The sequence below is a fragment of the Ambystoma mexicanum genome, chromosome 1p (genome assembly GCF_040938575.1).
Source record: "Ambystoma mexicanum isolate Mex_15411 chromosome 1p, UKY_AmexF1_1, whole genome shotgun sequence".
NCBI classification, from domain to species: domain Eukaryota; kingdom Metazoa; phylum Chordata; class Amphibia; order Caudata; family Ambystomatidae; genus Ambystoma; species Ambystoma mexicanum.
The window spans coordinates 1184379357-1184391736 of record NC_090921.1 but is presented as its reverse complement, the minus strand read 5'-3'; positions in this window follow the sequence as shown (position 1 = coordinate 1184391736).

Below are 12380 nucleotides of genomic sequence, written 5' to 3'. Positions count from 1 at the left end.
GTTGGTGGGACCAATCAACTCCAAAGTAAGCCACCTGGACATCCTTCTCGGAGCTGGTTGAATTTCCACAGAGTTGCTGCTGGAAAATGAATAGCTAGGGAGAGGAACACCAGATTGTGTGTGTTGCTTTTAAGTTGGCCAAGAGCTCAAGGACGATCCTCTGGACTCCCAGGAAGCAGGACTGGCCAAGCCTGAGCCCCCTCCACGGAGTACAGGATACCAGAAGCAAGGAAGTCCATCTTGACAGCCAAGAACCGCAGTGTTGCTATTTGCAGTAGTCGCGAGGAGCTGAAACAACGAAGTGCCACTTGTTGGAAAGCTTGCTGGTTGCGAGCAGTGACCGTCCCATTGCAGTGCAGGAGTCCCCAGAAGTCCTCCCTCTTGTCCCCGCATCTGAGGCCCAGGAACAGTGAGATCTGCAGAGCTGCTCAGGAACAGAAGTCATCTGCTGCACTTTTTCTTCAATAGAAAAGGTACTGTAAAAGTCTGAGAGAACTTACCTCTCATTGTAGAGTTGCTTGCATCTTCTACCTCTCACTAGTCTAAACAGCTTGTGGCCCTACATTTGATTCTTCGTTTCTTCAAGGATTTCAAAAACATTGTGCAAAGACTTTTCTACTTACCTACCAGAGGTGCTTCATGCTGTATGAGACTTTTCTCCATTGACTTTGGCCTAGTCTGCTATACTGAATGATTGCTAAGGGATCCTAAAGTATGTGCCTTCTAGGAATATGTGTGGTCTCTTGTTTGTTCTAGTAACCTTTCCCTTTTACCAACTTCTAACAGTATTCTAAATGCAAACAGTAAGATATTAATGTCCCCAGCACCCTAGCTATTGAAGTCACCTAGGGGTGTAGGTTGTGTCTGTGGGCCATCCCAAAAAGGTCTTTACTGATATAGAAACTGAGAGTGTATAGGATTGCAGTATACTTGTGTGTTACTTTTTATGTTGCTCCCTTCAGAAGAAGGCTTATTCTAACTGACTGATAAATGAATAATTATTTATTCAAGAAAACTTTTGTGTAAGTGTTTATTTGACTACTTGTCACAGTGAATCTCTGTGTAACTCCCCTATAGCTCACATTGATCCCTCTTAAGATAAGCCTGCCTACTCAACATGCTACTAAACTGTGTAGAAGAGCTTATACCAAATGTTGGGTTTCCTATTACCTGTAGCCAGACTTCTTGTAGTACACCCTAAGGGTACTGCATCCAGCTTTTGACTAACAGTCGCAATTGGTGTCGACGGTCGGGACTTGACCACCGCTGGATCTTCACTCGTCTGCGTCTTTGTGGACTTCAGGTGGCGGGAAACTCACCGGCGGATTCTCATCAGTCGTCAGCCACCTCGGCTTTCTCTGGCGGGAAAGAGCAGTCGACGGTGATGGTAAGGGAGTCCTTGGTTTAAATGTTCTTAGGCAATGGTAGAGCATTGCAGCTCTGGTCGACGAGGGCACGGCGGTCCTTCGAACCCCGGTCGATGGGGATGTACGTCGACGGCCTTGATGTCCTGGTGCTTACTTCAATGGTTCTCGGCAGAACCGATCTCCAGTTGACAGCTGTTTGGGACTGTCTTCCAGGATGCCTCGATGAAGACCAGCTTCTGCACGATGTTCCCTCATAGCTCGGGGAGAGGTCTCCTACACAGGTCCTCTCTTCGATCAGTCTTTGACAGAGACGGTAGCTTTTGGATTTTGTCAACGTTGAGCAGCAGCAAACCTTCTTCAGCTGATCTTCAAGGATAAGCAGCTTCAAGTTTCAACTTTAGCTTCAGCTTCTGAACGATTTGGTAAGTGAGAGGTCCCTAGATATACTGATCTGTCCGTCTTTCACACTGCTGAGCAAAGCTCAGTCAGCCAATCGGTCAGAAGTGCATTCATGCAGGCAGGCAGCCAATCAAGCTCACAGTGCATTCAAGCCATTCACTTCCACCCAGACACCCATAACAAGGAATGTGGATTCGTGCAAGCCCCACACCACACTGCATACATGTCGTTTTCAGGCAGGGCTGTCTCTTTTTGTGTCACACTCACAAATACTAGACATCCATTACATGGAATGCATATTGGTCACACACTCAATTCACCCAGGTCCCACCCCAAGGGTGTACCCACAACATACAGTCACTGGGAAGGCTCTAGCCAGTAAGGCCTGGACTTCCGCCACAATACCATATATGGTTCTTCCACCGAACAGCCAGTCAGGGGAAGAGGCAGAGTCAGGGCTTCCCAGGCCCTTGGGAAAACAAGGTAACAGGTAATAGGTAATAGAAACCAAGAGGCCACAGGGACCAACTTGTCTCCTATCAGGAATCCACCGAGTCCTATGGTATCCCAAAATGGAGGATACTCAGAGCATCTCTCAAATTTAGCATGTAACTGCCACCAGCCCATACCGTGCTCTGTGGGCCACACAATGGTGCCCAATAACATACACTAGGGGTACAGGGTTGTACACCCACCTATGGGTGCCCTAAGGGTATCCTAATGATCTCTGTTCACCACAACCAAAAGGAGGAAGAGCTGCACTGCCAGGAGTTCAACATGAACTCTTGCACAGAACACAACAAAGAACACACTTCATAAGGGAGTACAGGACAAGGACATGGAGGATTTGATATTCTATGAATTATAGTTTTTATTTTGTTTTTAGATATTTATGATCTTAATTGTTTGAGTTATGTTTTGTTTTCTATTGTATTGTGTAAAGTTTTGCTTGTATGTTGTATATACAAAGCCATAAGGCTGCATGTATATAATTAAAATAAATAATACTCACTATAATATTTTGTTTTTAAAAATTGTTACATTGGTTTATGAGATTTGTGTACTTTACAAGTCAGCTATGCAAACTGGGATTATTTTAGTTCCTGGTAAGACCTGGAAAATAACATGTTAAAGTGCAGAAAGTACAGAAATTGCAGAGTGGGTGCAAATCCCAGCTTCACTTCCAGTGTGTGATGCTTGGAATCTCATTTATTCTCACATTGCCCTATCTGTCAAAATTGCCAGTCCCTACACCTTTTAACATTGTTTCCATTCAGAGTGATTTAGTTCTCAGGATTATCTTCAGAAAAACCTCATCAAGGGTTTCCACTGCTTATAGCTTCCTATATAATAATAGTGAGCATTGATATAATGCACACACAACCACTTGTTTATATCCTCTCTAATGGCAACACTACTTGAAAACTATATCCCTCTTTTAATCTCAATCTGTCTGGATAAGGACACCTTCCTGGTAGCTTCTAATGTTCATCCTGTATCTAAGGTATGGTGTGTGTAGCTTTCTCCTTGCTTCAATGTGTCTCCAGTATCAATGCTTGAACAGTTTTGCATTCTGTGAGGCAGCTAATCTGAGTCATCTCATATTTATCATGACTGGTATACCTTCCTCCTGGCTGCTATTTTTGAAAGTATCCTGTACCTATGCTAGAACAAAAGTAGCCTTGTCATGGACTGCTAATGTTGGATTTTAAATGGTACTTTTTTATCATTTTCATTACTGCAAGAATAGATAGGGCAAGGGGGCAAGTTATTTTGATCACTGTGAAGTAGTATATCGAACAAAGGGTTGTGATCGCCACGGGGGTGCACTATCAGATATTTTGGGTCGCATAATTCCTTTGGTCCAATGGAGGGAGGCCCAAAAGTTGTACATACCCTAGGCCCAAAAAGTGATTGAAATGTAAGGGCAAAAGGTGAACTGCTAGCCCTGAGAATAAACTATAAGAAATTAATGGCCTAACCACAAAGAGCCTTCATGAGTGAAAGGTAGCTAGACATGTATAGGGCTTTAGAAGAGGGCGATAATACCCTATTTTGGAGAATAGTGGTAGGTAAGAGGTGGGAAGGGTCCAAGGAAGAGCAATGTGGGATCCACCCTGATGAATGGGAGTCCCATTTCTCCAATTTGTATAAGACGCATCAGGGAGAAGAATGGTATGAATATAAAAATGCACTATGCGATGGGGTGGTAGAATGTGATATTCACCTGAGTATGTTTGAAGTTGGTAAAGCCATAAGATCCATGAAGAATGGGAAGGCGGTTGGCCCTGACTGGCTCCCAGTTGAGCTTTATAAAGAAAAACTGTATTTGTGGGTCCTGGTCCTATACAAGAGTTTTTAACTTCATTCTCTCCACTAGCAAAATCCTGCCTACCTGGCGAAGGACAGTAATTATTCCCCTATTTAAAAAGGTCTGCAGAGATTCACCTCTAAAGTACCATCCTATCTCGCTGTTAGACAAGGCTGGGAACATTTTTGCAAAGTCCATATTTGGTCACTCGCAGTCCTGATCTGATGCTACCCATATACTTACCCCGCATCAAGCTGGTTTCAGGAAAAACATAGGCACTGTTGACCAGTGTTTTCTCCTGTTTCCTTTAATTCAAAAAATATTTAATTTTATCTAAGACACAAACTGCTTTTGGCTCTGTGTCAAGGGCTATTTTGTGGCATTTACTTGAAACCCGTAAAGCCCCACAGAAGCTGATCTCGATAATCGCCTCATTGTATTTTCAAAATCAGGCTCATTTTTTATATGGCTTCAGTGGGGAATGCACAAAGGAATTTAATGTGAACAGGTGAGTGAGGCAAGGATGTCCCATTGCCCCATTTATTTTGAACATATAAGAAATAATTGATGCCTTGCTGAAAGAGAGCAAGTATTACCCAACAACGTGCTCAGAAAAACATCTGGCGTTCTTCTATGCAGACATTGTAGCAATTATTTCAACAACTCCAGCAAGGTTTCAGAAAAGGTTTTATTAATATTTGAGACTAAATGCTCAGAGATAAAATTGGAACTAAATATTGATAAATCAAAGATTATCGTTTTCCGGCCAAGCTCATCCAAAAAAATTGTAGACATTTTTAACTATATGGGGGTTAGATTACAGGAAGTTAGAAACTGGCAGCTGCAAATAGTTATAGCAAAAATGTGTATAGAAAAATATAAATGGGACCATAAACTATTTTTTGTGAGTTATGGTAGGGGAGCAGAATCCCCTGCCTTGAAACTATTCCAGAATCAATCATGTCAGCCAGCAGTATTTGGGGCCGAACTATGGGGTTATACGCAATTAAATATTTTGCAATCTTGTGAAACGAAGTGCTTATGAATTCTGATGCTCTTGCCATCGAGCATGCCATCATCTTTAATATACCTGGAATTGGGTATCTTACCTGTGATGAATAAGGTACGTTTTGACCCAATGAAATATTGGATAAGACTGTGGCAAAAGGAAGGACTAAGATAGTACTGTGAAGCGATTATACAATTCCTAACCATAGAGGGTTGCAGATGCTCGAAGAGGCCGGGTTACGGAAAGAAAGGCCTTTCCAAGCTGAATATGAGCAACCTTTGGACAGACCTGATCTCTTGTAACATGAGTGGGAGAGAGACAGTAAGCTTAGCTATTAATAAGTGGGTGAGAAACGATCTAATTAATGATGCCCTGAAACTGCCTACCGGCACTGACTACATTGATAATAGACTGCTTAAATCCAGAATTGTATATGTTGACCTAATTAATATGGCCTATGGGAAATCATTATATTTTCGCTTCCGATTAGGGACGTTGGCTGCAGCAAGCTTTTCATCCCTTTGGAAAAAACAGGAGTCTGCTCTATGTCCAATGTGTTTGTTAAAAAAAGAAGACACACTGCACTTTTTGCTGATCTGCCAAAAGACCTTGAGGCTGAGGCAGAGATATTTGAGACCAATTTTAATTAACGCTGGGATTCTTAGCTTAAAGGAGGCATTACTATTTTTAAGTAACCCACAAAATATTTGTGTTGGGCAAGCAACATCTCGATACATATACAGAGCTTGGTTGTTAAGAGCAAAAAGGGGAGTCTCCCATATATTCTGTCTTAGTTTCCGATAACTGCCCCCCTATGAATGCTACCGATTTACCCAGATTAACCTTGAATCCTGAGAGGTCTCCAAAGCGCGCCAAACCTCGCAAGACATGGGGGACCATTTGTGAGGGCGTATTAATGTAGAGGAGTGCATCGTCAGCAAATAGGCTTATTTTACAATGGGAGTCACCTATCCGTACTCCATTGACTGATTCATCATTCCGAACAGAGACCGCCCAGGGTTCCATGACCAAGGCATATATCAGGGGGGATAGTGGACAACCTTGTCGCATTCCTCTTTCTAGTGGGAAAACCTCCAATTCAGTTCCATTAGCGACCACCTTGCCAGAAGGGGCGGAGTATAGTGCTGACATCCATCCCAACCATCTTTGTCTCATCCCTATCGCAGAGAAGACCTTCCCCATGAATCCCCAACTAACCCTTTCAAAGGCCTTCTCGGCATCGAGAGACAGCAATAGGGCACCTTCATCCCGGACCTTCTTTGAGTTTAGTACATGGAGGGTCTTGCGCATGCTGTCGGAGCCTTGTCTATTGAGGATGAATCCTGCCTGATCTGGGTTGACCAGGTGGGGTAGGCATTTCTCTAATCGGGTGGCCAGGATCCTGGCAAAAATCTTGGCATCAAGGTTCAGGAGAGAAATTGGCCTGTACGATCTCATACATTCTTTTAACGACACATTGTTATGTAACATGAAATTTTGAAGTCAAATGCTTAAAATGTTCTGGTGTATTAGTGATGTTTTAATGAGATGTTTAAATGTTATGAGTGTATTTTATCTTGGAATGGTATTAAGGTTTATTCTATCTATAATTCGTGTTTAGTATAAATTTTCAATTTTTTTTGTTTGAAATGTTAAATACTGCACCGTGAAACTGTGAATTGTGTATGCTAAAAATTGTAAAGGTTCTTTTCTTCATTTTTGAACTGTATATAATAAATTATACAAAATAAATAAAAAACAAACAGTGATACTGACTGGGTGCAGCCAGCAAGGCTGTGCTGTTTGCCAGATTTGTATAATAAGATATATCTGACATATACTACGCCAATAACCTACTTGATGAGACAATTGTATCGATCATTTGAAACCACATACCATTTTCTTAAACTGTGCACTAAGCCCATGATGTACCTGTATATTGTAAAGCGAATACAACCTTGAATTAAAAAAAAGTCAGTCACAAACGAAACAGCACTCTACCGAGTAGAGATCCATGGATGTTCTGGGGGGCAAAGACCACAAGAAGCTCCAATAGCCAGACTGCAAACACAAAACTAGAAAAGAAAAACTAGGAAACATGAATTTCCATTCCTTTGTTCCTGTCTTTGAAACAAGTAACCAACACAGATAAGAACGTCCGTCTCCATCCTACACTTCAGGAAGCATCTAGTCATCTATACTTTCACCCCTCTGGAGGTCCATATCCCATGTTTCACCTACCCATTCTTGCTTCTCTGCTACCCCTGCACCCTACCTTTAATCTCCTGCATGCCTCTGCTACATAGCCTTGCTTGCTTCTGAACTATGTTTGTACTTTATAAATCCTGTACAAACAAACCTGCATACTACACCTATTTGTTTTACCACAAGACCTATAGATGTTCATTCCATTATCCATGCTGATAAGAATACATTTTTTTAAACCATATCACATGTTTTTTATGCTGTTGATCATCCACAATAAATTCAGTGGATCACCCGGGCCTGAAGGTTTCCTGGCAACCCTGTCTTTAAAATATGAAGCCAGTAATTCCACTATTACTTTTTCCAGGACTGTGGCTGGGTAGGCAGATAAGGAATGTATTTATTTATTTTTATTTGGTTATTTGTAAGGTGCTTATAAAATAAGTTTTTCAAATTACCATAAGACAAAGGGGAGGGCAACAATAATGGCCCTACTAGGCCTTGTGATATTCGGACATGCAAGTGCAGAAAAGAGGGAGTGCTAGAAAACAAAAGAGAGGGGAGTGGGGTTTTGTACTGGGCTAAGTGCCGGTCTTCAGGAAGTGCTAAGGAGGGGCAGGGGGGAGAGGAAGCGAGAAGTGCAACTGGGAGGCCAGAAGGGAAAGTGCAAGGAAGTGCTGATAAGTGCGAGGACTGGTAGGGAGGCTGACACCCTGAAGAACTCTGAGGGAACCAGGCAGCCAGTCACTGAGGCAGAACGCTGGCATTAGCTTGGGGGGAGAGAAGGAGGAGAAAAGGAAGGTCTTGAGGAGCTTCCGAAACTTAAGCTGATCCGGTTCAAGCCTGAGAAGGCCACAGAGACTGTTCCATAGGGAGGCTCCTGCAGAGAGAGAGATCTACTACCCACTCTCTGCTTAGAGAAGCGTCCGGGTGCAGGAAGTTTGAGATAGCAGAAGTATTTAGAGAGAGAGAGAGTTGGATGTAGCGAGGTCCCAGAAAGCCTTGTGGATGATGCATAGGGTCTTGAACTTGATATTAGTAGCCACAGGGAGCCAGTGCAGAGAAACTAGGGTGGAGAGATGCAGCCCCTGGGCTTGAGGCCAAATATTAGTTGATCAGTCCTATTCTGGATAAGTTGAAGAGGGCAAAGAGAAGATGCAGGGAGATTGAGAAAGGGGCTACTGCAGGAATCAAGTGCTGGGGGTGTTGTGAGATAGTTGCTGGTAACAACAGGATCCACAAAGGTCTTCTTTAAGATGGAGTCACCACTGCTGCATTTAACTATCTGGAGGAGGAGTTAGTGATATTCATCAGGCCAGTGCTTGCTAAGGGAAATGGACCAGTGCCTTAATTAATGTGGCATGTACGTACTCCTTAGGACATGAGACAAAAATGCATAAACGAAGTGGGGTTTGCAACACAAACTTTGAAGAGAAGACAGATTGGCTTCAACCCCATCGATGTGAAGAGAAGACCGATTAGCTTCAACCCCATCGATGGGGGCGCAATAACTGTACTGTGATAAATTACAAGATATTTTACAGATTTTGTCTGAAGAATTTGTGGCTATTTGGCTCAGTGTCTGCTCATTCCGCAAAGGCAGGTGGTTGTCAAAGGTCAGGATTCTAAATATCTCATGGATGATGTTTTCACTATTGTGTAAACAAGAAGACCATCATATGCAAAATGTAATACATTTTCACATGGGTTGACTCAAGTAGGACACCTTGCAGGATGTCTCCTTGATTTGCATTGTACCAAATGTTGAAATTGACCTACCTTTATTTTCCCGATCCCATTGTATTCGAGAGCATAGGTTTGCCCATAAATCTCCACCACCAAGTTGAACTGCCCTGATTTTTTGTTTTCCAGTGTGATAGTGAAGGGCTCAACGTTGAAACTGCTGGGACATGTTTTAGCTAGGATGTAGGAGCAGTTCCCTTCAAAGCGAAAGGGCAGCTGATCAAATGTCACGAAATTGGCCCCACCAATGGCATAACACATTGCGGTACCAACAGGCTGGCATTGTTGGATAGCATCCACGACCTTGCATTCCGCATCAGGACCACAACTGAAATTACTACATTCCACGTCGCCATTGATCTTGCAGATACACAGCTGTTCACAAGTCTTATCTGGGAAAAATACATCACCGATTTTGTAGTACACGTTTTTGTAGACACATCCGCATTTGGAGATGGGTACACACTGATCGTCACTGAGCAAGAATCCATCATCGCAAACGCAGCTTTCTTTGCAGAGGTTATTGCACCCAAGTGGGGAGGACAAACCAACGCAGGTCATACCACATCCCAGAGAGCAGATTTCATAATGGCTATTCGGAGGACAATGGAGAGCTGTAAGAAGGAACAAAAACAGTATAAACAATCAATAAAATGGTGAATCCAATTATGAAGAAGGCTTTAGAGAGGAAAGAAGCTGAGAGTAAGAAGGGAGATGAACGGAAACAAGAAAGAGGGCAGGGAGGTTTAGGGGCGGCGAGAAGAATAAGATGATGAGATGGAAGACTGCATGAGGGGAATAGGGCGAGATAAGAGACACAAGATAAGGAGAAGCAAGGACGTGATAATACTTGAAGACTAAACAGAAGTAGTGAGAAGGCAGTCGAGTCATAAGAAAGGAGGGAGATGGAAAGAAGAGACGACATAATAGAATAGCAATGGGGAATTGAAAAGAGTAGACAAATAGTAGATTACGATCGTAGAGGAGTCAAATAAGAAAATGGTACTCCAAAGAGCCAGGCAGAGCAGTAGTCAAGACGAAAGAAGATAGAAGTATGAATAAAACGTTTTGCATCATGTAAAGATAGATAGGGGTGAATATTGCAAGCATTAAAAAGAAGAACCCGGCAGGTGCGTGCAGTTAAAATAAAGGAAAAGGTTAAGGATGGGTCAAAGATGATGCCGAGATTGTTAGCCTTAGGAAGACAAAAGAATAACTGAACGCTGAAAGAGAAGACCAGTTGTCCCATCTGTTTACTTGATGAGTGGACTCTGCCAGTTACTTCCTCACTGCATACAGCAAAGAAAGCAGTAGGAAATACTTCTATGCACTTCCTATTCAGATTTGACCAGTCATCCCGTGCAACTATGTATCAAGACTAGAACTGGCGTATAGGGCAAGAAGGCAATGACAAATTATGTTGATTACTGTTTACTGTGCAGCAAGACCCACTGACCAGTGTCACTGAACAAATGTCATTTTAAGGGCAAGCACGATTTGCAACAAATTTACCCAAATAACTCTCACTTGGGTACTCCTAAAACAGTTTGTCACAAAATTAGATGATTGCCATTTGAGGCTCAGGGTCACTTTTTCACTGCTGACCGAGCCATTTTTATGCCTCAGTCCAACCCTGGATGTAACCAAGTCTGAAGTTTCTAGTCTACACAGCCTACCTTTTCCAGGGCTATTGTAATTTAGTGCATGGTTTTGTGTTCGCTTATCCAATTGTGGTTGGCCATGGTAGGTCTTTGTTCGTGAAATCTCATAATATATTTCAACCATCCAAATACCTTCTCAGCAGAAGAATCTTAAAACAAAAAAGAAAATGCACAAAATCTCACCTTGGCCTTAACCTCCTCACCTGCTCACAACATTTCAGTTTTGCACAGTTCTTCTGACATTAAATAATTCAACAAATAGCAGCGCAACGGGAGACACAACGAGAGTGGAAGGCTACGGGCGAAAATGGCACGGGGTGTTGGTGTCCTGCTGGCCCATTGTTGGTATTTTCTCCCTGCTGCCATGCAGAGATACCCCGCCAACCTCACATGCACCATAACAGAGTGATACCTTGCAAGGCCGAAACCCGTGGGGGGAAAGGGCGGGGCGTTTGGCATACGCTCGATGTGTACGTGGCCCGATAGGGGTTGTATAGATAGCCTTGAAGTCCACTGGAGCCCATTTGTGGATTAGCGTTGTGGACGCAGGTACAAAGGTCCTGTGGCAGCGACCATTTCAACTTGTCTAAATTTGCATTGCAGAAAACAAGAACATAACTCGGGAGCAGGAGTACCATCTGCATTAAAACCAGGTACAGACGCTAAACTATTGGGTTCCGAGGCTTCAAGGCTTAGCTGAAATTGGGAATAGGGGGTTGGGGTGATTTTGCAGCACGCTCATTAACAAGCACCAAGGCTGCGCCTGTGCAATATCCTAACACAAAAAGTTTGGATTTGGATTTGCTGGCTCTAAATGGTCACTAATTAACATTAAGGTATACCTTGCTAAACATTGTTTAAACATTGTTTAGCAAGGTATTCCCTTTTTCCCTTCGCTATTTGAGGCTGGGCCTCAATTTCTTCTTGCACCACTGAGTGCTTTTATTTCTTCTACATCGAGGACGGCCTGTTCCATCATGGCCACCCCGCGCGCCGGATCAGCTGTTGTGCATTCTGGCAGGGAGGGGTTCGACGTGAATGGCTGGCCTCCACTACTTCATCCTGCCTGCAAACAGAACCAGGTGGTGAACGCTGGCCCCCTACAAAGGGCCTCATCTAAGAGTCATATCCCTCCTGTCTGACCCTGTCAGGCCGTGACCATAGTGCCGTGCCTGCCTACCCCCTGATCGTCCTTTGTTCCCACCTGCCTGCACCATGCTACGATCATCGATCCTTCCCTCCTACATAGCAGTCGTCATTTTGTGCCTCATCCATGGCAAAGGCAAGCGTTGACACATTGTTTGTGTCTCGGCTGCGTGCACTGCCCCCTGCCTTCATAATCATCCATCCCCAGCTCCCAGTGCTACACTTTCGTTCTTCCTGCACTGCTCCCCCATCATGCTGCCTCTCAGCCGCTTTCCATCGCGTTTCAGAAGCTTTTCACTGTGTCAAACGTTGGTCGTTCGCCCCTACACCAGTCGGCGCGCGCTGCCTTCTCCACACTTGGTTGCGCCCCTGCAGTTGGTGTTGGTGCTTTTTGATCTGTACTCTACCCCTTTTAGACTCTGCTTCGTGAACTGCCAACAGTATGACATAGTAACAGCGCAATCATTTCAACACAACTGTGACCCTTCATCCGGAACATCTGACCTTTTGTGACCTACCTTCCCTGAGTCTTGTGCAGT